General features: G+C 43.3%; 1 protein-coding gene across 3 annotated transcripts in view; it reads right to left on the reverse strand.

Moving 5' to 3' along the window:
• LOC124043777 (double-stranded RNA-specific editase 1-like) overlaps positions 1-14,450 on the reverse strand; it is a 176,423-nt gene extending 161,973 nt beyond the window's left edge. For all 3 annotated transcript variants that reach the window (XM_046362729.1, XM_046362728.1, XM_046362726.1), the window contains exon 1: positions 14,242-14,450. The gene's annotated coding sequence lies outside the window, so the exon portion shown is untranslated. The remainder of the gene's footprint in view (positions 1-14,241) is intronic.
• Positions 14,451-26,539: the final 12,089 nt, after the last annotated feature.

Consider the following 26,539-nt stretch of genomic DNA (forward strand, 5'->3'; position numbering starts at 1 on the left):
GCGTTAACAGAATCTGAGCTTTTTTTTTTAAAGAGGGAGATTTTCACTGGATAGTTGCTTTAACAGAGTCAAATAGTGCACTGTTTAGAGTGGACAGAAGCCGACTTGAGAATTGACCAGCAGGCTGTGGGATTGTGGCTTGGCCTGTTTGTGTACAGATTGAGATAATAACTCAATTACATACCGAGCCCCAGACCGGCGGCAGATTACTGGCCAGAGATGACTGCTCTGTGGTGGTTATGTTGGGGAGATGAGATTGATTGATTGATTTGAACTGTATTACTCACCGAGTAGAGCTGTGACTGTCTTGGAATTTAAGGTTAAGGTAATTGGCCAGGCCAATGTACAAGGGGTGAGGGGTGGGGGTCCAAAAAGGAGAGGTCACAATTCTGTTTGTACACTTGTTTACATGGATATGTTTCTTGATTTTTTTAAATAATCTTTGAAACAAGCCATTACACTTCGTTATTATCATAGCATTCCATTGTTGTTCAGGTTATTACTTATAATTATGTACCAACAAATGTAGCAAAAGCCAGGTTGGAAAGGATCTGTTTTCGTATTGACAACATTAACAGAGTCAAAATAAAGATATGCCTACCTTTTCCTTTGCCTGTTGGCTTTTCTACATTTAAAAACATTAAACAAAAGAGGGGATTTTTTTTTAAGACTAAAAAAATGTAACCTAAGCACTTGACAGTAGGCCTTCTACAAGATTAAATCATGACAGGAGCGTTTGATTCTTAAAGAGACGGAGTCCAGACAGGCTACTTTAGGAAACGTTCTAAATGAACGTAGGCCTTTTGAGAGAATCAGGAGACTCACACACGCATACAGGTAAAAGCACCTGTCAAACAAAGCCACCAGCGTATGTCAGACACGAGCAAATGTGTCTCCGTTCCTTAATTAACCTTGTTTTAAAAAAATTAAAAAAATGTTTCCGAAAGTAGGCTATAAGATGACTTGACAAGGAAAGTATGAAGGGGACAGCTATGCTATAGTATGAATATGAGATGCACAAATCCATATCGAATTTATCAGTGACGCTGATTATCGAGGGGGGAGAGTTTTGGAAAGATTTTTCAAACACTGAGGAACTATTATAATTTTAAATTAATGTATATAAAAAATAAAACATCTAAAAAAAAGGACTTTGTTAGCTTACATTGAGGTGAGGGGGGGGGGTGACAGAAACACGACTGCGCACTTTCCTACATTTGACATTTGCAAGAAGGCTGGGTACTTGTTCAGTCGCGTGTGCGCACACTCAGTCAACATAAACAGAAAAAACAAATATGCTCATTGCTCACATGACCGCGTAAATGGCATAAAATAAACCAGAACTTGCTTTTCATAAGTGTAGCATGTTTTGAACTCTGCAAACAATGTTTCCAGTCCTAGAATGAGAAGGTAAATTGTTCTAATTAAAGCTGCAATATGTAACTTCTGGGGCCAAATTCACATAGATCTGTAACACATTTCTGTCATTGAAAGCAGGTCTAAGAAGAGGTAGATCTGTTTTATGTGCACTATATCTATGCTTAAGATTCATTTTTGCGTCTTTACTTTCAGTTTGGTACACCAGCTTCAAAACATCTGAAAATAAAATCATCTCCTCATGGATTGCAATGTAATCGGCCATAATCGGCATCCAAAAAGGCCAATTATCAATTGAAAATCGCCCCTAATTAAAATCGGTCAAGCTCTAAATTGAACCGAATATCGGTCAATTAGTGGCTGACATTTTGTTTAATTGCTTCGCACTACCAGTCTCAAGAGTGGAGGAAATGGCCAGATGCTTAGTACAGCCTGCAGTGTGGCCAGCAAAGCCCGGTGCGGGACGGTGAGAAAAGCAGACTCCGTAGAAGCATGTTGGTATGAAGGAGAGAGGAAAAATAAGCACAAGTCTCAGATAACTTGGAGGAGCACTGTGTGTGGGCAGGCAGGGATCCTTTGAAACCGAATGCCCAGACATGACATGAACAGCATGTTTTCACAGCTTCTCTATGAATCCTGCATTATTCATGGATCTGGCTCCTCATCCATCGAGCATACATGTACCGCCACATCACGACAGGAGCGGTGTTAGCAGGGTGACATGCACACACACGATGGTGACAAGGTGTGTGTGGTTATTTCAGTCTGCTCAGAACTGCCCGGGAAGCGGCGCAGAAGCTAGTCTTAACCTGGCATGATGTAGCTTTCCACACAGCGTGCCTGAAATCCACTGAGAGTGCTGTACAGGGTATGACAGGTAGTCATATCGAGAGAGGGGAGTATATGCTTTGCTCTCCATGTATACAATAAGTTCGTATTTGAGGGCTGTACTACAATGTAAAGGTTTGACAGGTAAAGACTGTCGTATGACTCAGACGCACCCCGGGATGGAAGTTGTCCTTTGGCACAGATCTGGGATCAGCTTATCATCCCTATACCATTAGAAGGGAAAAGTTCAAAATTGACTTTAGATCTAGGGGGCAATTTCATACTACACCACCGACCAACAGGGACAAAAACATAGGACAGAATAGGAAGGCCTATGTCATAGCCAAGAAAGTATGAACTAATAGCCTACCGTAAAACTTCAATTAAAACAGTCTCAAATAGCCGCGGGTCCCTTAATACCCGGGCAAACTGCACACATTTCAGCAAATAAAACATCAGTTTTAAATAAACACCAGTCTAATTGAATTGTTTATGTGGTTACCATGAATTGTTTGAGGTTTAATAGTTTGATTTGTTACTTTAATAGTTTGATTTGTTACATTAAATAATTTAGTAATGCCTCCAAAAATGGCAATCATCCGTTTTTAATCGCCATTAAGAAACCTCTAGCAATTGGCTGCTAACAGCTGAGAAATCATTGGGTCGCCTTTTGGTGGCAAAGGTAAGAACTGCCGAAAATGCACTGTCAAAGAGAATAAGTATTTTGTCAAGGATGATAATACATTAGTGCAGGAAATGAAAAAAAATGTATTAAAAAAATGCTGTAAACTTATGTTTGAAATTTGAAAAAGTATTATGCAAATCAGCAAAAGCGGTGTGCATTAACCTGTTGATACAAGGGGGCAGTATATTGATGTTTGGATGAAAAACATACCCAAATGAAACTGCCTATTTCTCAGGCCCAGAAACTAGAATATGCATATAATTGTCAGATTATGATAGAAAACACTAAAGTTTCCCAAAAATATTGTCCGTGAGTATAACATAACTGATATTGCAGGCGAAAACCTGAGGAAAATCCAAAGAGGAAGTGCCTTCTATTTTGAAAGCTCCCTGTTCCATTGCATGCCATCCCTCCATTTAAAGGGATATCAACCAGATTCCTTTCCCTATGGCTTCCACATGGTCTGAACAGTCTTTAGACCGAGTTTCAGGCTTTTGAGAAAAAAAAGGCTTTCTGAAAAATTAGCGAGAAAGATCACATCGCGTCAGTGGATGGCTGGGTGCCAGCAGCGTTTTGCATACGCGAGCAGCTTGGAGTAGACATTTTCTCTCCTATTGAAAATGCTACGGTCCGGTTGAAATATTATTTATTGTAAAAACAACCTGAGGATTGATTATAAAAAATGTTTGACATGTTTCTACCAACTTTACGGATACTATTTGGAATTTGTCTGCCCCGTCGTGACCGCTCGAGCCTGTGGATTTCTGAACATAACGCGCCAACTAAATAGAGGTATTTTGGATATAAAAATAATCTTTATGGAACAAAAGGAACATTTATTGTGTAACTGGGAGTCTCGTGAGTGCAAACATCCGAAGATCAAAGGGAAGCAATTAATTTTATTGCTTTTCTGATTTGTGATCAATCTAATTTGCTGCTAGCTGTTTGTAATGTTTTGTCTGCTGAGAGAGATGTCCTTAAATAAACGCTTGGTTTGCTTTCGCCGAAAAGCTTTTTTGAAATCTGACACGCCAGGTGGATTAACAACAAGCTAAGCTGGGTTTTGCTATATTGCACTTGTGATGAAACTGATAAAATACTTTTAGTAATTAATTTGGCGCTCTGCAATTCAGCGGATGTTGATGAAAATGGTCCCGCTAATGGGATGGGTGCGCCCAGAAGTTTATGTAATAAACGCCTGGCTCAAATAGAAGCCTCTAAGAGCGTGTTGTGTTCAGTGATATCAAATAAACGCCTGGGCTATTAATTGAAGTTCGACGGTATATATCATTATGATTTTTTTTAAAGAGGGACCAGAGGGGTGGGGGAGAGAGGAAGGGTGAGGACTTGCCTACCATACCCTCAGATGTTTCCCTATGGCGGTTGGTATTGATCGCCTAACCACCTGGCTCCGAGTTGTGGTGACCTGGGTGTCACAGCCATTAACTGCTGACCGCATCATTTGGCAGTGACGATGGACGTCGCCGGGTTGAGCCAACAATCCTAAGCATATTAGCTCTGCGTGTGCGCGTCAGGGGGCTCGTTCATGTGGAAGGAGTGGTGAACAGCAAAGGCGCGGACCAATCAAATCTTATTGGTTACATATACATATTTAGCAGATGTTATTGCGGGTGCAGCGAAATGCAAGGCAAGCCAGGAGAGTCGAAGTTAAAAGGCATCCATGAAGCCCCGGTTCAGTCCAACTAAAAATGGACCATCTAGCAACAAAAAAACACATCCTTCTGTGAAATTCCATCTGGGAGACAACAGGTTGATTTACAAGACATAAAGAGCACCTTTTTTGTGTGTGTGGTGGTAGATCAGCTTTAATATTGCAGATAGATTGTGGCTTCTATCAATGTAATTGTCTGCATAATTTCCAATCCCACATTAGGTTTTTTTTTTTATGGGGGGGGGATATATATATTACTTGAAATATATATGTTTACTGGTTGCTCAGGAGGGAAAGGAGAAGTCAGATCAATGGAAGACATTTGACTTTGTAGAAACTACTGGAGATCCAGATAAAGGAGGGTATTAATAGCAAGTGTTGCCTGAGGATTGTGTGCCAAATAGTTGCTGCTAGACTACAATTTATTTTCTGGTCATTTGGAACAGTGTAAACACTAAATACGTGTACCAGAGAGTCTGTTCTAATGGAATATTTTTTTTTCTTCCATATATATATATATTAGAGGTCGACCGATTAATCGGAATGGCCGATTTCAAGTTTTCACAACAATCGGAAATCTCTCTCGTTGCACTCCACGAGGGGACTGCCTGTTACGCAAATGCAGTAAGCCAAGGTAAGATGCTAGCTAGCATTAAACTTATTGTCACGCCTTGGTCATTGTATTTTGTATTTTTGTTATATGTTTGGGTAGGCCAGGGTGTGACATGGGTTTATATGTTGTATTCGTATTGGGGTTTGTATTATTTGGGATCGCGGCTGATTAGGGGTGTTGTTAGGCTTGGCTGCCTGAGGAGATTCTCAATCAGAGTCAGGTGCTTGTTGTTGTCTCTGATTGGGAACCGTATTTAGGCAGCCTGACTTTCGCTTTGTATTTTGTGGGTGTTTGTTCCTGTCTCTGTGTTGTAGTCACCAGATAGGCTGTAATTAGTTTCACGTTTCGTTTGTTGTTTTCGTATTTCAGTTATTTCATGTACCGTCATATCATTCATTAAAGGCATGAGTAACCAACACGCTGCATTTCGGTCCGACTCTCTTCATTCAACAGACGAACGCCATTACACTTATCTTGTAAAACACAATCAATCATAATCTCTAGTTAACTAGACATGGTTGATGATATTACTAGATATTATCTAGCGTGTCCTGCGTTGCATATAATCTGACTGAGCATACAAGCCTACAAGTATCTAAGTATCTGACTGGGTGGTGGTAGGCAGAAGCAGGCGCGTAAACATTCTTTCAAACAACACTTTCGTGCATTTTGCCAGCAGCTCTTCATTGTGCGTCAAGCATTGCGCTGTTTATGAATTCAAGCCTATCAACTCCCCAGATGAGGCTGGTGTAACCGAAGTGAAATGGCTAGCTAGTTAGCGCGTGCTAATAGCATTTGAAACATCACTCGCTCTGAGCCGTCTAGTAGTTGTTCCCCTTGCTCTGCATGGGTAACGCTGCTTCGATGGTGGCTGCTGTCGTGGTGTTGCTGGTTTGAGCCCAGGGAGGAGCGAGGAGAGAGACGGAAGCTATACTGTTACACTGGCAATACTAAAGTGCCTATAAGAACATCCAATAGTCAAAGGTTAATGAAATACGGTATAGAGGGAAATAGTCCTATAATTCCTATAACTACAACCTAAAACTTCTTACCTGGGAATATTGAAGACTCATGTTAAAAAGGAACCACCAGCTTTCATATGTTCTCATGTTCTGAGCAAGGAACTGAAACGTTAGCTTTCTTACATAGCACATATTGCACTTTTACTTTCTTCTCCAACACTTTGTTGTTGCATTATTTAAACCAAATTGAACACGTTTCATTATTTACTTGAAGCTAAATTGATTTTATTGATGTATTATATTAAGTTAAAATAAGTGTTCATTCAGTATTGTTGTAATTGTCATTATTACAAATAAAAATCGGCATCTGCTTTTTTTGGTCCTCCAATAATCAGTGTTGAAAAATCCTAATCGGTCGACCTCTAATATATATTTATAATCCCTTTATTACAGCAGACTAGAAACAGTTGCATGCATTCGTGAATTGCAGTGGATTCATTGTTTAGGCTAATTATTCAAAGCTTTCTTTGTTACTTAATTTTAAAAACAAAAATCCTTGATTGCATTTCGAAAGCATGAATGTCTCGTATGTTGTGCGATGGCATGGACGAATTAACAGTAGCCTACATATTGAAATATAGGCCTAGCTAAGTTACGCTATTAAGACGAAACAGGACGCGCTCTTAAGCCTACAGCGCAATGGTGGTTATACTAGGCTACTAATGTTGACATTACTTATTATTATAATGATCATTCTAACTGTAATAATGAGAGTATAGGAGCAAGCGCTGTGCATATTGTGTGTGACAAACAGGTGCTGTTAGATTACTATATCATTTTTACTGCCTGTTCAGAACAGTGTAAACACTAAATAAAATTAAAGTATTAAGTATGTTCTAATGAGAATTAAAATAACAGTAAGACCTTTATTACAGCATGTGAAATTAATGTATACGACATTTTGCCGTTGCATGAGGCTCGGTGCTCACAGAATCAGTAGGCTATTGAGTGTTTGTTTAAAACCGGCAACAGAAGCAAGACCTGTCTTAATTCTGTAAATATAAACAGATGATTTATAAAGCCAGACACATTTAACAGTTAGGCTATTGATTATAGACCTAATTAAAGTTGGTTTCCACTCTACTCAAATTTCTTAGACAATTAGGCAAAGGCAGGAAAAGGCTGTTCCCTTGTCTCTGCTGCCTGACACCACATTGTTCTCAATATGCTGGTTAACTTTGCTGTTATGCACATTGCAACATGGAGGGGAAAAGCGCCAATTCTATGGCGCACTGAAGATTATGTTTCAGAACCGCGGACAGCAACTGTATCCAACACAGGATTAAATCACATTTGTTTGAAAATATTAGATTACATAGTGTTGCACCATTATTTTTGCATAATATAACCATATAAAATGTCTGTATCAAATGTCTTAAGAGTGATGGACTGTGTTATCCCAGTGGCCTCCGCAATGTCCACTGAGAAAGGCGCATCAGACTGGTGTCTTGAGCACCATGACTCCTAGCTTCCACATACAATTTTCTATTGTGCCATTTCACAAAAGCTCCGAACCCATCTATTCTCATAGTTTCTACAGATAAAGATAAACACGTCACAATTATTCTACTATTGATCAATTGACTACGACTTTTCAGAATCACCCAGAAGTGCCAGCTGCATAGTTAGCTACAGGTAAATGTTGCAATTATTCAGCCATTCCTGAACCTGTGACCAAAGACGAGCCACATATGGACAGTACCAACAAACAAAAAAGTTATCTATTGATTTTGTCTCTTCACAGCAAAAATCTGCAGAGTTGGAATGGTTGTATCCCCCACACATACATACACACATATACATATATATATGACATTCTATTGGTTGCAAGAATGTTGAATAATAATCTATATTGAAAAACACTACGTTTTGAATCCGTCGTCGTTTTGTGTATCAGTTCATAAAACATGTGCCATGGAATCAGTACATCGAAAATTTCCTCCCAACTATTTTGCAATCTGTATGGAAACCTGCATTGTCAGTAAATTTAACAAACAAAATTAATGTTTGGCAATACCAAAATGTTTTTTTTATTTTTATATATGGGTAACTTGGGTGGAAAACTAGGTCTATTAAAGTGAAAGCCATCCCACGCCATGTTAGCCCCTAACCTTTGGTGATGATTGTGTATGGGTAAAAGACTGATATTAGCCAGCCGCAACTGGCCTGGCTGTGGACTGGAAGGGTCTGGGTGGCAGTGGAACAGAGGGCTCTCGATGGCGGTGGAGTGACCCTGTGTGCGTGTGCCCATGCACTTTGATGTTGCAGTGAGTAGCTGACGCTAACCACGTCTGTCGTGTGCGTTAGCCCTTTCCCCCTTGTCCTCTGAACATCCATCTTCAGTGGACGTTAGAGGTTACGAAACCGCTTGCATAAGAAAGGACATGTCAAGAAGGGCCCTTGCTATACCACAGGGACCACACACACACACACACACACACACACACACACACACACACACACACACACACACACACACACACACAGAGTTATTTGTTCTAATCTCTGGAGGGCTTTCTCTTGTCTCATGCTTAAAAATAATGATGCAACTAAGTCTCAACATCCAAATGTATTCAGCATGAATGGCTACAACCTGCAGCTTCCTGCCCTGCAAAATTTGGCGACGGGGGAGATGGGACGGCACTAACGCGCCCTCCGGGGAGCGCAGCATGGGGTCCCGTCGAGCCCAGCCTAACCCCAACTGCAACTACCCCCCTCCGCACTGACAACGGGCCTTTAAAACATGTTCCTCCCTCCCCGGGACACACACTGCAGCGCAATTAGACTACCTCTACACACACAAATGCCCCCAGACCCACCGAAAATCCAATACTTCCAGCCCAGTAAATTCTCTCTTCAAACCAAACCACTGCATTTAATTTCCGTTTGAGTCACCCCTTTACCCAAACAAAACACACCACCAATGAGCAATCCAAGAGTCAATGGCTTCAGCTTAATTGACATGTGAGGCAACTGTAGCTGTACACAAACGGTGACTTGTTTGTGTGGTCTGCTTAAAGTTGGATGGTTCTGGTTGTCGGACACATGGTAATGTTAACCAGCAACCAGATTTACTTATTGAACTGTTCAGATCCTGTGCCATATTTGAGCATACACACTCCCTTTACCTATTAACCAGCTTTTTCCCCAGAAGGGCAGATTTTCTTTTAGGGCCACTTACCGCCATGTGACCCAATTAGGTTTCAGTCATATGAGAGGTTATTGCTCCGTTATGAATTCCCCTCAGTCACCCCTGCAGGAGATGAAAAAAACAGCCACCCCCGGCAGCATTCAGATCCAGCTGAAACCAGCCCCTGAGAGAATGAAACTGATCCCCTCGATCACGTGAAGAGATTTCATTAAGCCTCAATGCTTATTTTCCTCATTAGAAACTCAAAGGAAACATTTATCTTGTTATTTGTCGAGATCGAGAGATCTATATTTGTTTTATTTTAAAAAATATTTTTTTTTTTTTTTTACACTCGGTGAAATGAAGAGTGCAAATTCAAACTGAAGTGCAGTGGGGACGAGTGCTTTAATCAATGTTCTCCCAGAACCTTTAAAAATACATATATACATATATATATACACAAAAGGCATAATACGTCATCTGAGATTTCTTACGACTGAAGCAAGGCGATTCATTTTGGCTCCTTCTTCCCCGCTCCAGAGGAATTTCCTTCGAGATGTCCTTTTTCCAAACCCAGTTCACTTCAATCGACTTGGAATAGTACGGGGTTTCTTCTAACAAATGGATATGCCACACTAGAACTGATAAACCCATACCAGAGCAGAGGCTTGCAGATATAAAGAAAACCAAAACAGACAGCCTTGCAAGTGTGACAATGAGGCCCTGCCTTGCTTCATTCTAAGGCTCATTATTTCTGTGCTTCAATACCATTAAATCAAATTATTTTGTTGGGCAGGGCCTCTTAATAAGGGTGCATTGCCCCACGCACATTTTATGTCATTCAAATTAGTGCTGGTAGCTTTCACTACACCAAAAAGTAATTTGAAGTCTCTGCAGGCCGATTTGCCTCGAGGCCATCGTTGTGTCCCTGCACTGGCTCTCCTGATGTACCAAATAAAGCATATGCTAGTCATAGATATCCCGAACACTGAAATGACGTTATGTTAAGCCGAAGGCCTAAGTCATGTTATGAAAACAGATCTTCAGAGGCATTTCTGTGTCGTGAAAGTGTTCCAATATGTCTTATTCGCATAGAACGGTTACATGGAAATGGTCTCGCTGTATAGCCAGGGTGAAAGAATAATAAAAAGATACCCGCACCACAAGGGGGGTTTGGCACTGGTGGACACATGCGAGACAGGAAGGTCATCCATACCCTAAACACCAGATCGATTGACAGGCCCCCTGTCATTATGGTTACGGAAACATTGGCCAACCTAATGAACAAAAACAAACTAATCAAAAGCACTGCTCGTTATGGGTTCAAAACAAACGACACCTTCAAAATGAGAAAATAGCAGAACTTTAGACTAAATGAAACACCTGATACTTGATTCTGGTCCTTCTGTAGCTCAGTTGGTAGAGCATGGCGCTTGTAACGCCAGGGTAGTGGGTTCGATTCCCGGGACCACCCATACGTAGAATGTATGCACACATGACTGTAAGTTGCTTTGGATAAAAGCGTCTGCTAAATGGCATATATATTATTATTATATTCTGGGGGGGGGGGGGTCAAAGGCGAACCATTCCACCAATCGCTGAAACTCTATGGCAAAGCTCATTTTCCAGGATGTTTGTCGAAAGTCATCATTGACGGCACGTTCGTGTATGAACGTTCTGCCTTTTTGCGGCTGAGCCATGTGGCTGCAGCATCAGTAACTTTGTGCTTGCCATGAACTTCTCACTTCTGGTGTTGTAGATGAACAATGAGCCATGTCATGCCTTCAACAGATCTCAAAATAAAACAGTGTGGCTTTCCGAGGTCATGTGGTGATCAACTTCAACTCGAAATGACTACCAATAAGAGAAAAACCGGCCACATTCCAGTAGAGGAATGATATTCATCCACAGTTTGGATGAAAGATCACTGGTGGAAGTGTAAAGGGTTATTGGAAAGAACGTGAAAAGGTTTGTCAACAGTCAGTAAGAAATCAGGGTTCTCGTCTCTCTGGCTTTCTTGAAAGTACAGCCTGACTGTAACCCGAAAATAACAAGGACAAGGCCAGTGACCTTTTATGGTTGAAATGAGCGTAGCCAGGCCACCATAATGCCCCGTTTACATCGTGATGCATTTCATTAGTCTGCACGTCATCTTTGCGGTATATCGTTCCGCTACTGGATGGAGAGCCTTAAGGTTTCACACTGCAAGACAAGATGGAGGAGAGGCTAATCTCTCATCAGCGATAGCATTCATGACCTTTTCATTAAATAATATGAACTTTGCATTCAAGACGAAGAAACATTGTTTCAGGTGAAAAAACATGTTTTGTTTAGTTACTTTTTTCAACAGAGGTAGGTGCTTATTATCTAATGTATTAGGTAACGAAATCCAACTTCTTGGATATAATGTATAAAAATTGTGTTTGTCATGGTAAAATGTATTTTATAACACAAGGAAGTGAAATTGAATCACCAAAGTGCATTTTCACCCACTCTGGGCGGTGGGTGGACACCCTATACAGTGTACAAAACATGAACACCTGACCAGTTGAATCCAGGAAAAATCTATGATCCCTTGTTGATGTCATTTGTTAAATCCATTTCAAATCAGCATAGATGAAGGGGAGGAGACAGGTTAAATAAGGATTTTAAAGCCGTGAGACAATTGAGACGGATTGTGTGTGTGCCATTTAGAGGGTGAATGGGCAGGACAAAAGATTTAACTGCCTTTGAACGGGGTAGGTCCCGGGCACACCGGTTTGTGTCAAGAACTGCAACGCTGCTGGGTTATTCCACACTCAACAGTTTCCTGTGTGTATCAAGAATGGTCCATCACCCAAAGACCATCCAGGCAACTTGATACAATTGTAGGAAGCATTGGAGTCAACATGGGCCAGCATTCCTGTGGAATGCTTGACACTTTGTAGAGTCCATGCCAGACAAATTGAGGCTGTTCTGAGGAGAATAGGGGGGTGATACTCAATATCAGGAAGGTGTTCTTAATGTTTTGTACACACAGTCTAATATAAATTGACTTAACTGCCAATGTGTATTATTTAACATTACTATTGAAAATAGTACTCACTTGTAGGAATGGGTAATTGTTTACAAGTTGCTAGCTATTCCATAAAGCCTTTGCCAAAAACATAATATGTTAATCTTGTTCTGTGGTAGGGTAACTTCCTGTTCTATTGGCTGACTCTGGCTACACTAAAGATGACGCAAAGTTTGAAAAGATTCAAAGTGTGCGGCATGGCTGCTAAACCACGCTGTTGTGGATGTAACCATTGAAACGAATGGCATCTGGCACAGACGGACTGCTCAGATGTAACGTGAATAGGGCATAAGGCTACTAATGTAGCAATCATTTAATGCATCTGAAATCACATCATAGTCCTGGGGAGTACGGAGTGCTGACTGAAAGCGCCAGGGTCCGGAGCGGGCGAGTGAATGAGTGACAGCTGATGTAATGTGCTTGAGCAGCGGAGGCGGCTGCTGCCTGCTTCCTATCAGCCACTACGGGGTTAACGGAGGGCCTCGCTCTTGGTGGTGACGCTGAGCAGCCATTCGTTTGCCTCCGGGAGCTCCCCCTCCGCTGCAACACGCCAATAAAAGAGGTAGAGCGGAAGCCAAATGAAATGGTCCAGCAAAAGTGTCCTGGGCACCGGTTTGGCAAGGTATCCATGGCTCAGAGCCTATGCACCCTCTAAGCATGGAAAACTGTCACAACAGCAATTAGTACCTGGCTACAGCAAATGTAATGAGATGAAGTGTAGGTCGATGAGGACCAGCCCACCTAAGAGTGTTTAGTAGAACAACACTGTTTGGACATGATGATTGACTCTTGTGCTGAATATGGCATCGGTGGTGTGTTTGCTGACACCCCATCAACTGATATTGATAGTGTTTGTGATTGCAGTAGGCAGCCCTCGTGGATTACTTAATATAATATAATATATGCCATTTAGCAGACGCTTTTATCCAAAGCGACTTACAGTCATGTGTGCATACATTCTACGTATGGGTGGTCCCGGGAATCAAACCCACTACCCTGGCGTTACAAGCGCCATGCTCTACCAACTGAGCTACAGAAGGACCACTTACTTACAGCATCATCTTTCCAACTTCAATTTGGCAGACTACTCATTCTGTGGGATTAGGGGTTGCCTACATCTACTTTTCCCCCCATTGCCCCAATAAATTGGTTAACTATTCAATGTCTACTTCAAACACCCATTTGTCCCAAGCAGTCAACAAGCCTATTGAATTCAAAAAGAAAACCTAACATTTCTTGAACCAACACAGGAGCATAAATCGTAGGCTATACATGATTCAGTTACATCACATGGTTAAGCACAACGATCGATGCACAACTATGATTTGTAATGCAATGTAACCAACCACAATTCAATTTGGTGCTTTCGTTTTATTCATAGATTAGACATTTCAAAATGTAACCAATGTTGTTCAAAGGCCATGACTGTGGCTTTTGAAAAGCTCTATTATACAGGTCATCATATTCTGATGGCTTGGTACTTTACTTCTTAGACGAAATCTAGAGACAATCAACATTTTTCATCAATTCTCACCAAGCGAACTGTCCAAATGACTAACATAATGCTGAACTGAACAACCATGCATTCTGTCAACTAATCGTGCCCCCTCCTCCCAAAACGTTACAATGCATCCCTTTCATCAAACTCCGGCTCGCACATGCGGTCTGCCTACTATATTCGCAACTGGCTAGCAGCAGTCGAAAATGACACTGCCGTTGACTCGGGAAAGATAACTCAAGAGCCATGTTTGCACGCGATCTAGAAGAAAATATTACATAAACACACCCGGCACCCAAGCAAAATAGCCTGTGTTTTCATCCATAACATCCGTCAAAACTGAGACGCCGTCAATACTCACAGTATGTGTCGCAATTTAAAAGGGAAGCTTGCAGAGCCGTAGAAAGAGGTGGTCGTCCTCCGTTCAATGTAAAAGCGCAGACCGCCTCCTGTCATCTGTTTTATGGGTTGCTGGAGTTGAATGAATTGGCGAGAAGGCGCCGCTCGTACAGTTGCACTCACCGCAATACAGACGAACTGCGGCCTAGCCTACTCTCGCGGTAACCGTCCGGGGAAGCAAGCAACGTGGAAGGATATTGGATTTTCATTGGATGCCCAGGCTACCGAGACTGGATACTAAATTTGACAGGTCTGATTGGACAAACTCTTGAAGGAGGCTGAAAATATATGAGCACCGATTGGGTGATACACTTCATTGAGGAGGTTCGATTAAGCTGAACCGCGGTGCACCGTGTTGTGGCCCGTAACTGTGAATGTGTAAAAGCGGCGCCCTTTTCAAATCAAACAGTAATCTGCGCCGCTCGTTCATGTCGTCGACAAGGCAGCGTGATTCATCGTTCATAAACATAACATAACATAAACAACATCTCTTTTGCATAATATACAGTATATGTTCGAAAACTAGTTTTCATTGTGAAGCCAGATCCCTTTGTCATGCGAAAACACAGAATCCTACTCGTTACTCAACATGCTTAACCTACATTACTTTTGTTTTCAGTCAACTTCGCCATCAGAATTATTATTTATTTATTAATTTTATTTTGGGGGGAGGGGGGGGGATTCCAGGCCACTCATCTATATCAAATCAAAGTTTATTGGTCTTGTACACAGATTGGCAGATGTTATCGCAGGTGCAGCAAAAAGTTTGTGTTTTTACCTCCAACAGTGCTGTAATAATAACTAGCAATACAAAACAACATTTACACATTCCACCAAGTATAAAGGCAGAAATTCAAAAATATATCAGAGCTTTGGGGGCCCATACCCCAATTTTTTTAAATTGTACAAATCATTTCGACAGTAACCCTCCATAAGTGATCAATGAACCTTTTTCGTTTCTTGTGCTTCAGGAATGTGACTGAAAAGGTGAAAAAGAAAAAAAGAAACTGATTGAAAGTGTAAGGGGATATCAGTGAACAAATGCCGTGGTCAAGGCTAAGACGGGGCCAGTGCTGTGAGGGGAGCTTACTCAGGTGTTCAAAAGCGCATATCAGACTGAGAGACTAATGCTTCTTTAGGTAGTTTTTAATGAGTTTTCGTTTAGAAAATGATCTCTCCGCAAAAATGACAGTTACAGAGATGTTAACCCTAAGGGCAGGGGGGTTCTACTAAGCTAACATATGGAATTGTTTTAAGATGGCCAAACCAAGGATCATTAAGATATTTGACTTTGAGTTTTAAGGACCCTTTAAGGTATCAAAAAAAATATGTGTAAAAATTATTTGATGAAATATTGAATTTGATCTGACTGCTTTCAGCCCATAGAAACCCATTGGATAACAGCTTCATACATGGATAAACAGATCGTCAAAACAAATTGAAAGGAAGTTTGTTCTGAAGTGTCTGTCCTATATCTGAGAGATATAAGAAAGAAACTATACATTTAGATGTATTTAACCCCATATTTTAGGCACTAAACTATCTCCATACTGTACTTCCATATATTTTCTTAACTGGTCCCTGACTACCTTCAGACTAGTCTTGTGAGGCTTGTGGATGTATAGAGGGAAACTGAGATAATTGTCACGCCCTGGCCATAGAGAGGCTTTTTATTCTATATTTTGGTTAGGCCAGGGTGTGACTAAGGTGGGCGTTCTATGTTGTTTTTTTCTATGTTTTGTATTTCTGGTTTTGGCCTGGTATGGTCCCAATCAGAGGCAGCTGTCAATCGTTGTCTCTGATTGAGAACCATACTTAGGCAGCCTGTTTTCCCAATATGGGTTGTGGGTAGTTATTTTCTGTTTAGTGTGTTTTGCACCTGACGCAGCTGTTTCGGTTGTTTCTTTTGTTCCTTGTTGTATTTAGTGTTCAGTTTATTAAAATAATGATGAACACTTACCACGCTGCATCTTGGTCCTCACCTTCTTCATACGACGACTGTTACAATAATCCATCGTGTTCATGAGAATATCAAAAGCCCCTTATCTCTGGTATACAGTGTCATGTTTTGTCATTTATTATCTTGTCTTGTCCCTGTGCTTCCCATTCTATTCGTTTCCCTCTGCTGGTCTTATTAGGTTCTTTCCCTCTTTCTATCCCTCTCTCTCCCCCTCCCTCTCTCACTCTCTCACTCTCTCTTCTCTCTATCGTTCCGTTCCTGCTCCCAGCTGTTCCTATTCCCCTAATCAATCATTTAGTCTTCCCACACCTGTTCCCGATCCTTTCCCCTGATTAGAGTCCCTATTTCTTCCTTTGTGTTCCGTTCCTGTCCTGTCGGTTCCTTGTCTAGAATTCACCGTGCTGTGTTTGTGTATCGCCCTGTCGTGTCGTGTTTTCCTCAGATGCTGCGTGGTGAGCAGGTGTCTGAGTCTGTCTGGTTCAAGTGCCTTCCCGAGGCAACCTGCTGTTCACCTGCTGTTCAAGATCGAGTCTCCAGTTTGTCCTCGTCATTTCGAGTGAAAGTTGTGTTTTTTGTTTGTATTTACTTTACTGGATTAAAGACTCTGTTTTCGCCAAGTCGCTTTTGGGTCCTCTTTCACCTGCATGACAGAAGGAACCGACCAAGGAATGGACCCAGCGACTTCAGACGCTCGTTACACTGCCGTCGAGATCCAAGGAGCCATGCTCGGCAGACACGAGCAGGAATTGTCTGCTGCTCGCCATGCCGTGGAGAACCTGGCCGCTCAGGTTTCCGACCTCTCTGGACAGTTCCAGAGTCTACGTCTCGTGCCACCTGTTACTTCCTGGCCTGCCGAGCCTCCAGAACCTAGGGTTAATAACCCACCTTGCTACTCCGGGCAGCCCACTGAGTGCCGCTCCTTTCTCACGCAGTGTGAGATTGTGTTCTCTCTCCAACCCAACACATACTCTAGAGAGAGAGCTCGGGTTGCTTACGTCATTTCACTCCTTACTGGCCGGGCTCGAGAATGGGGCACAGCTATCTGGGAGGCAAGGGCTGATTGCTCTAACAAGTTCCAGAACTTTAAAGAGCAGATGATTCGGGTTTTTGACCGTTCAGTTTTTGGTAGGGAGGCTTCTAGGGCCCTGGCTTCCTTATGCCAAGGTGAACGGTCCATAACGGATTATTCTATTGAGTTTCGCACTCTTGCTGCCTCTAGTGAGTGGAACGAGCCGGCGCTGCTCGCTCGTTTTCTGGAGGGACTCCACGCAGTGGTTAAGGATGAGATTCTCTCCCGGGAGGTTCCTTCAGATGTGGACTCTTTGATTGCTCTCGCCATCCGCATAGAACGACGGGTAGATCTTCGTCACCGGGCTCGTGGAAGAGAGCTCGCATCAACGGTGTTTCCCTGCTCCGCATCGCAACCATCTCCCTCCTCTGGCTCAGAGTCTGAGCCCATGCAGCTGGGAGGGATTCGCATCTCGACTAAGGAGAGGGAACGGAGGATCACCAACCGCCTGTGCCTCTATTGCGGAGTTGCTGGACATTTTGTTAATTCATGTCCAGTAAAGCCAGAGCTCATCTGTAAGCGGAGGGCTACAGGTGAGCGCAACTACTCAAGTCTCTCCATCAAAATCCTGTACTACTTTGTCGGTCCATCTACGCTGGACCGGTTCGGGTGCTACATGTAGTGCCTTGATAGACTCTGGGGCTGAGGGTTGTTTCATGGACGAAGCATGGGTTCGGAAACATGACATTCCTTTCAGAGAGTTAGAGAAGCCTACGCCCATGTTCGCCTTAGATGGTAGTCATCTTCCCAGTATCAGATTTGAGACACTACCTTTAACCCTCACAGTATCTGGTAACCACAGTGAGACTATTTCTTTTTTGATTTTTCGTTCACCGTTTACACCTGTTGTTTTGGGTCATCCCTGGCTAGTATGTCATAATCCTTCTATTAATTGGTCTAGTAATTCTATCCTATCCTGGAACGTTTCTTGTCATGTGAAGTGTTTAATGTCTGCCATCCCTCCCGTTTCTTCTGTCCCTACTTCTCAGGAGGAACCTGGCGATTTGACAGGAGTGCCGGAGGAATATCATGATCTGCGCACGGTCTTCAGTCGGTCCCGAGCCAACTCCCTTCCTCCTCACCGGTCGTATGATTGTAGTATTGATCTCCTTCCGGGGACCACTCCTCCTCGGGGTAGACTATACTCTCTGTCGGCTCCCGAACGTAAGGCTCTCGAGGATTATTTGTCTGTGTCTCTTGACGCCGGTACCATAGTGCCTTCTTCCTCTCCGGCCGGGGCGGGGTTCTTTTTGTTAAGAAGAAGGACGGTACTCTGCGCCCCTGCGTGGATTATCGAGGGCTGAATGACATAACGGTTAAGAATCGTTATCCGCTTCCCCTTATGTCATCAGCCTTCGAGATTCTGCAGGGAGCCAGGTGCTTTACTAAGTTGGACCTTCGTAACGCTTACCATCTCGTGCGCATCAGAGAGGGGGACGAGTGGAAAACGGCGTTTAACACTCCGTTAGGGCATTTTGAGTACCGGGTTCTGCCGTTTGGTCTCGCCAATGCGCCAGCTGTTTTTCAGGCATTAGTTAATGATGTTCTGAGAGACATGCTGAACATCTTTGTTTTTGTCTATCTTGACGATATCCTGATTTTTTCTCCGTCACTCGAGATTCATGTTCAGCACGTTCGACGTGTTCTACAGCGCCTTTTAGAGAATTGTCTCTACGTAAAGTCTGAGAAGTGCTCTTTTCATGTCTCCTCCGTTACTTTTCTCGGTTCCGTTATTTCCGCTGAAGGCATTCAGATGGATTCCGCTAAGGTCCAAGCTGTCAGTGATTGGCCCGTTCCAAGGTCACGTGTCGAGTTGCAGCGCTTTTTAGGTTTCGCTAATTTCTATCGGCGTTTCATTCGTAATTTCGGTCAAGTTGCTGCCCCTCTCACAGCTCTTACTTCTGTCAAGACGTGTTTTAAGTGGTCCGGTTCCGCCCAGGGAGCTTTTGATCTTCTAAAAGAACGTTTTACGTCCGCTCCTATCCTCGTTACTCCTGACGTCACTAGACAATTCATTGTCGAGGTTGACGCTTCAGAGGTAGGCGTGGGAGCCATTCTATCCCAGCGCTTCCAGTCTGACGATAAGGTTCATCCTTGCGCTTATTTTTCTCATCGCCTGTCGCCATCTGAGCGCAACTATGATGTGGGTAACCGTGAACTGCTCGCCATCCGCTTAGCCCTAGGCGAATGGCGACAGTGGTTGGAGGGGGCGACCGTTCCTTTTGTCGTTTGGACAGACCATAAGAACCTTGAGTACATCCGTTCTGCCAAACGACTTAATGCCCGTCAAGCTCGTTGGGCGTTGTTTTTCGCTCGTTTCGAGTTTGTGATTTCTTACCGTCCGGGTAGCAAGAACACCAAGCCTGATGCCTTATCCCGTCTGTTTAGTTCTTCTGTGGCTTCTACTGATCCCGAGGGGATTCTTCCTTATGGGCGTGTTGTCGGGTTAACAGTCTGGGGAATTGAAAGACAGGTTAAGCAAGCACTCACGCACACTGCGTCGCCGCGCGCTTGTCCTAGTAACCTCCTTTTCGTTCCTGTTTCCACTCGTCTGCCTGTTCTTCAGTGGGCTCACTCTGCCAAGTTAGCTGGTCATCCCGGTGTTCGAGGCACTCTTGCGTCTATTCGCCAGCGCTTTTGGTGGCCGACTCAGGAGCGTGACACGCGCCGTTTCGTGGCTGCTTGTTCGGACTGCGCGCAGACTAAGTCGGGTAACTCTCCTCCTGCCGGTCGTCTCAGACCGCTCCCCATTCCTTCTCGACCATGGTCTCACATCGCCCTAGACTTCATTACCGGTCTGCCTTTGTCTGCGGGGAAGACTGTGATTCTTACGGTTGTCGATAGGTTCTCTAAGGCGGCACATTTCATTCCCCTCGCTAAACTTCCTTCCGCTAAGGAGACGGCACAAATCATTATCGAGAATGTATTCAGAATTCATGGCCTCCCGTTAGACGCCGTTTCAGACAGAGGCCCGCAATTCACGTCACAGTTTTGGAGGGAGTTCTGTCGTTTGATTGGTGCGTCCGTCAGTCTCTCTTCCGGGTTTCATCCCCAGTCTAACGGTCAAGCAGAGAGGGCCAATCAGACGATTGGTCGCATACTACGCAGCCTTTCTTTCAGAAACCCTGCGTCTTGGGCAGAACAGCTCCCCTGGGCAGAATACGCTCACAATTCGCTTCCTTCGTCTGCTACCGGGTTATCTCCGTTTCAGAGTAGTCTGGGTTACCAGCCTCCTCTGTTCTCATCCCAGCTTGCCGAGTCCAGCGTTCCCTCCGCTCAAGCGTTTGTCCAACGTTGTGAGCGCACCTGGAGGAGGGTGAGGTCTGCACTTTGCCGTTACAGGGCACAGACTGTGAGAGCCGCCAATAAACGCAGGATTAAGAGTCCAAGGTATTGTTGCGGCCAGAGAGTGTGGCTTTCCACTCGCAACCTTCCTCTTACGACAGCTTCTCGTAAGTTGACTCCGCGGTTCATTGGTCCGTTCCGTGTCTCCCAGGTCGTCAATCCTGTCGCTGTGCGACTGCTTCTTCCGCGACATCTTCGTCGCGTCCATCCTGTCTTCCATGTCTCCTGTGTCAAGCCCTTTCTTCGCACCCCCGTTCGTCTTCCCTCCCCCTCCCGTCCTTGTCGAGAGCGCACCTATTTACAAGGTACATAAGATCATGGACATGCGTTCTCGGGACGGGGTCACCAATACTTAGTGGATTGGGAGGGTTACGGTCCTGAGGAGAGGAGTTGGGTTCCGTCTCGGGACGTGCTGGACCGTTCACTCATTGATGATTTCCTCCGTTGCCGCCAGGATTCCTCCTCGAGTGCGCCAGGAGGCGCTCGGTGAGTGGGGGGGTACTGTCATGTTTTGTCATGTATTATCTTGTCTTGTCCCTGTGCTTCCCATTCTATTCGTTTCCCTCTGCTGGTCTTATTAGGTTCTTTCCCTCTTTCTATCCCTCTCTCTCCCCCTCCCTCTCTCACTCTCTCGCTCTCTCTTCTCTCTATCGTTCCGTTCCTGCTCCCAGCTGTTCCTATTCCCCTAATCAATCATTTAGTCTTCCCACACCTGTTCCCGATCCTTTCCCCTGATTAGAGTCCCTATTTCTTCCTTTGTGTTCCGTTCCTGTCCTGTCGGTTCCTTGTCTAGAATTCACCGTGCTGTGTTTGTGTATCGCCCTGTCGTGTCTTGTTTTCCTCAGATGCTGCGTGGTGAGCAGGTGTCTGAGTCTGTCTGGTTCAAGTGCCTTCCCGAGGCAACCTGCTGTTCACCTGCTGTTCAAGATCGAGTCTCCAGTTTGTCCTCGTCATTTCGAGTGAAAGTTGTGTTTTTTGTTTGTATTTACTTTACTGGATTAAAGACTCTGTTTTCGCCAAGTCGCTTTTGGGTCCTCTTTCACCTGCATGACAATACAGTATCTTGGCATGCATCATTCAACACTAAGTTTAAATTGTGTGATGTGCAATGGACATATAATGCACAAAGTCTCAGGAAAGACTGTCTGGGTTGGCAATACTTAGTATAGAAAACAGTCGGGCCTGCGATCTGGACCCACAGGCCGTGCTGAAACCATTTACACACAAAAAAGGAGGACCTCAGGATGAGAGGTCGACCGATTCTGATTTTTCAACTCCGATACCGATTAGTGAAGGACCAAAAAAAAGCCCATACAGATTAATCGGGCAAATAAAAAAATAAATAAAAATAATAATAATAATAAATAAATAAATAAAATATATATATATATTTGTAATAATGACAATTACAACAATACTGAATGAACAATGAACACCAACTTTAACTTAAAATAATACATAAATAAAATCTATTTAGTCTCAAATAAATTATGAAACATATTAAATTTGGTTTAAATAATGCAAAAAACACAGTGTTGGGGAAGAAAGTAAAAGTGAAATATGTGCCGTACAAAAAAAGCTAATGTTTAAGTTCCTTGCTCAGAACATGAGAACATATGAAAGCTTGTGGTTCAATATTCCCAGTTAAGAAATTTTAGGTTGTAGTTATAAGAATTATGAAGCGTTGACTATTTCTCTCTATATCATTTCTATTTCATGTACATTTGACAATTGGATGTACTTATAGGCACTTTATTGCCAGCCTAATCTCGGGAGGCTTGAAGTCCTAAACAGCGCTGTAAAGTGCTGTGTTTGAATAAATGCTTACGAGCCTGCTGCTGCCTACCACTGCTCAGTCAGACTGCTCTGTCAAATCATAGACTTAATTATAATACAATAAACTCAGAAATACGAGCCTTTGGTCATTAACATGGTAAAATCCGTAAACTATCATTTCGAAAACAAAACTTTTATTCTTTCAGTGAAATATGGAACCGTTCCTGTAAGACGTCTGTGTGTAGCGGGTGAGATGAGTCAGGCGCAGGACAGCAGATATGAGTAATGAAAGCAATTTTACTCAAATATATCAAAATACACGTCGTACAAGGCCACAAATACAGACCGCAATACAATAAACAATTACTCCCAAACACACATGGGGGAACAGAGGGTTAAATAATGAACAAGTAATTGGGGGATTGAAACCAGGTGTGTAAAACAAAGACAAAACAAATGGAAAATGAAAAGTGGATCGGCGATGGCTAGAAGGCCGGTGACGTCGACCGCCGAACGCCCCCCTACAACGGTAGGGGCCGTGACAGTTCTGTATTTTATCGAACGGGTGGCAACCCTAAGTCTAAATATTGCTGTTACATTGCACAACCTTTAATGTCATGTCATAATTATATAAAAGTCTGGAAAATTAATTACGGTCTTCACACAGTTTGCAATGAGCCAGGTGGCCCAAACTGTTGCATATACCCTGACTCTGCTTGCACTGAACGCAAGAGAAGTGACACAATTTCCCTAGGTAATATTACCTGCTAACATTCATTACTTTTAACTAAATATGCAGGTTTGATTTTAAGAAAATCATTGATGTTAATGATTAGGTACATTTGTACAAGGATTGTGTTTTTTTTGCGAATGCGCTTTTGTTAAATCATCACCTGTTTGGCGAAGTTCAAGTAGGCTATGATTCGATGATAAATTAACAGGGACCGCATTGATTATATGCAACGCAGGACAAGCTAGTTAACCTAGTAATATCATCAACCACGTGTAGTTAACCAGGGATTATGTGAAGATTGATTGTTTTTTATAAAATAAGTTTAATGCTAGCTGGCAATTTACCTTGGCTCCTTGCAGCCACAAGGTCCTTTTGACGCTTCACTCGCATAACAGGTGGTCAGCCTGCTACGCAGTTTCCTTGTGGATTGGAATGTAATCGGCCATAATCGTCATCCAAAAAGGCCTGTTAACGATTCTTATGAAAACTTTAAATCGGCCCTAAATAATCAGCCGACCTCTATTCAGGACACCAGGGGAGTCTTTCAAGTTGGATGATTTAATTTAATTGACTTTGACTTTTGCAGCCCGTTTGTGTAGGCTATCAGCCAGACAAAACCCATACATGACAATTGTATATTAAAAAACATCTATTGGTAGCTGATTAGCAGGCTGTTGCACTTGTTTAATTTCTAACTTTAATTTCTGAACAAGTAATTACATTAGTGCCACCAGACAGCAGTATAAAAATGGAAAATTTGTGAAATGTTAGGCTTAACATGAGAAAATTATGTCATGTTTTGTCTTATATTGTCTTGTCATTATGCTTTCCCTTCTGTTCGTTTCCCCCTGCTGGTCTTTTTAGGTTCGTTCCCTTTTTTCTCTCTCCCTCCCTCTCTCTCTTCTCTCTATCGTTCCGTCCCTGCTCCCAGCTGTTCCTATTCCCCTACTCAATCATCTAATCTTTTCACACCTGTTCCGTATCTTGCCCTCTGATTAGAGTCCCTATTTCTTCCCTTGTCTTCCGTTTCTGTCCTGTCAGATCCTTGTATATTGTTCGCCGTGCTGTGTCTTGTCTCCCTCAGATGCTGCGTGTGAGCAGGTGTCTGAGTCTGCTACGGTCGGTGCCTTCCCGAGGCAACCTACAGTTTATGGTCGAGTCTCCAGTCTGTCCTCGTCACTACGAGTGGAATTAGTTTTTTATGTTTTGTTTTCTGCTCCGATTTGTCTAGGAGTATTGCCTATTTTCCTTTACTGGAATAAAGACTCTGTTTTCGCCAAGTCGCTTTTGGGTCCTCATTCACCTGCATAACACATTAGCTAAAGAAAAGCTCTGGCACCACAGATATCCTATTATCGATTAGATAGGCATGTAGCTGCATAGACATGTTGCAATTTCAGCACCATGGACAGCAATTGGTTGTCAATACTTCATTATTATTTTTTAGGGAGGGGGGTGAACGCCGACCTTGCGGGGGTCTTAGGGGCCAGGCTAAATTTCTTCAGCCTCCTAAGGTTGAAGAGGTGCCGTCTGTGTGAAGGCACCATTTCAGGTCATCAGTGATGTGCACGCAGAGGAACTTGAAGCTTTTGACCCTCTCCACTGTGGCCCGTCGATATGGATGGGGGCGTGCTCTCGCCTGTAGTCCATGATCAGCTCCTTCGTTTTGTTGACGTTGACGGAGAGGTTATTTTCCTGTCACCACTCCGCCAGGGTTCTCACCTCCCCCTGTAGACTGTCTCGTCATTGTTGTTAATTAGGCCTACCACTGTTGTGTCGTCAGCAAACTTGATGATTGAGTTGGAGCTGTGCGTAGCCACGCGGGGGACCAAGGAGTACAGGGGGAGGCTGAGCACGCTCACCCTTGTGTGGCCACTGTGTTGAGGATCAGCGCAGCGGAGGTGTTGTTGCCTACCTTCACCACTTGGGGTCGGCCCGTCAGGATGTCCAGGACCCAGTTGCACAGGGAGGGGTTCAGACCCAGGACCCTAAGATTAGTGATGAGCTTGGAGGGCACTATGGTGTTGAAAGCTGAGCTGTTGTCAATGAACAGCATTCTTACATAGATATTTCTCTTGTCCAGGTAGTGTAGGGCAGTGTGCAGTCCAATGGCGATTGTGTTGTTGGTAGATCTGTTGGGGCGGTATTCAATTTGTAGTGGGTATAAGTTGTCGGGTTAGGTGGAGGTGATATGGTCCTTAACTAGCCTCTCAAAGCACTTCATGATGACAGAAATGAGTACTACGGGGCGATAGTCATTTATTTCAGTGTCCTTGGGTACAGGAACAATGATGGACATCTTGAAGCAAGTGGGGACAATAGACTGGGATACGGAGAGATTAAATATGTTCATAAACACTTCAGCCAGCTGGTCTGCACATGCTCTGCGGACGCGCTTGGGATGCCATCTGGACCCGCAGTCTTGCAAGGGTTAACAAGCTTAAACGACTCACTCACGTCGGCCACAGCAAACGAGGGAACACAGTCTTCATGAGCGGAGGGCGCCCGATTCTATATAGAATCTAAAACTAGATAGAAAGTATGTAGAAATTATAATGGTCCTACAGTACATACAGTATTTTCAAATTACAGCCCTTTTTCTGGCCCACAAATTGATTTTGACAAACAAATCGGTCCCCAAAATTGTTTTGCGGATCTCCGTTGAATATCGAAATCCCAATGTGACCCTCGAGCCAAAAAGTTTGCCTACCCTCGGGATAGATAAATGAGAACTTGTTCTCAACTTGCCTACCTGGTTAAATAAAGGTGAAATAAAATTAATGTAACAGGCATGGTGATATTGGTATATTAGTTAGGCAACAACGTAACAATGAGATTTGACAAAATGTCAAATGAGGTCTAAGTGTGGACGTTCTAGTTAACAGAAGAAAGGAAGACAAAATAAGGACAAAAGAAGGACAGAAGAAAAAGGAAAAGAAAGAGGACAACAAAGTGAAACAGTCAGCACTTCTATTGCAACTTCGTATTTCGTCGTCCTAACGTAGTCTACACTGCTATCTGCCCAGCAGCTAGCCAGCTAGCAAACGTCCACCGTCTATCGAATAGCAGCACTGTAGAAACTATTACACTCAACTGAACGACTTGATTAGTGTAGTGTTAGCTAGCTACATAGTTGTCTTTGCTGTCTTCGTATCCAAGATAATTGTGTAGTTTAGAGCGTGTAGTCTTAGAGTGATTATCTTAATTTACCGAGGTTAGCTAGCCAGCTATTTGTCGTCCTTAACGTAGGAGACACTGCTAGCTAGCCAACAGCTAGCCAACGTCTACTGAATAGAACTTCCGCACTCAACAACCCGGTCGCATTCCGCTTCGCTCCACAGGTAGTATCACATTTTTCATTTCATTTCATTACAGCA

This window comes from Oncorhynchus gorbuscha, linkage group LG09 (genome assembly GCF_021184085.1).
Source record: "Oncorhynchus gorbuscha isolate QuinsamMale2020 ecotype Even-year linkage group LG09, OgorEven_v1.0, whole genome shotgun sequence".
Taxonomy (NCBI): domain Eukaryota; kingdom Metazoa; phylum Chordata; class Actinopteri; order Salmoniformes; family Salmonidae; genus Oncorhynchus; species Oncorhynchus gorbuscha.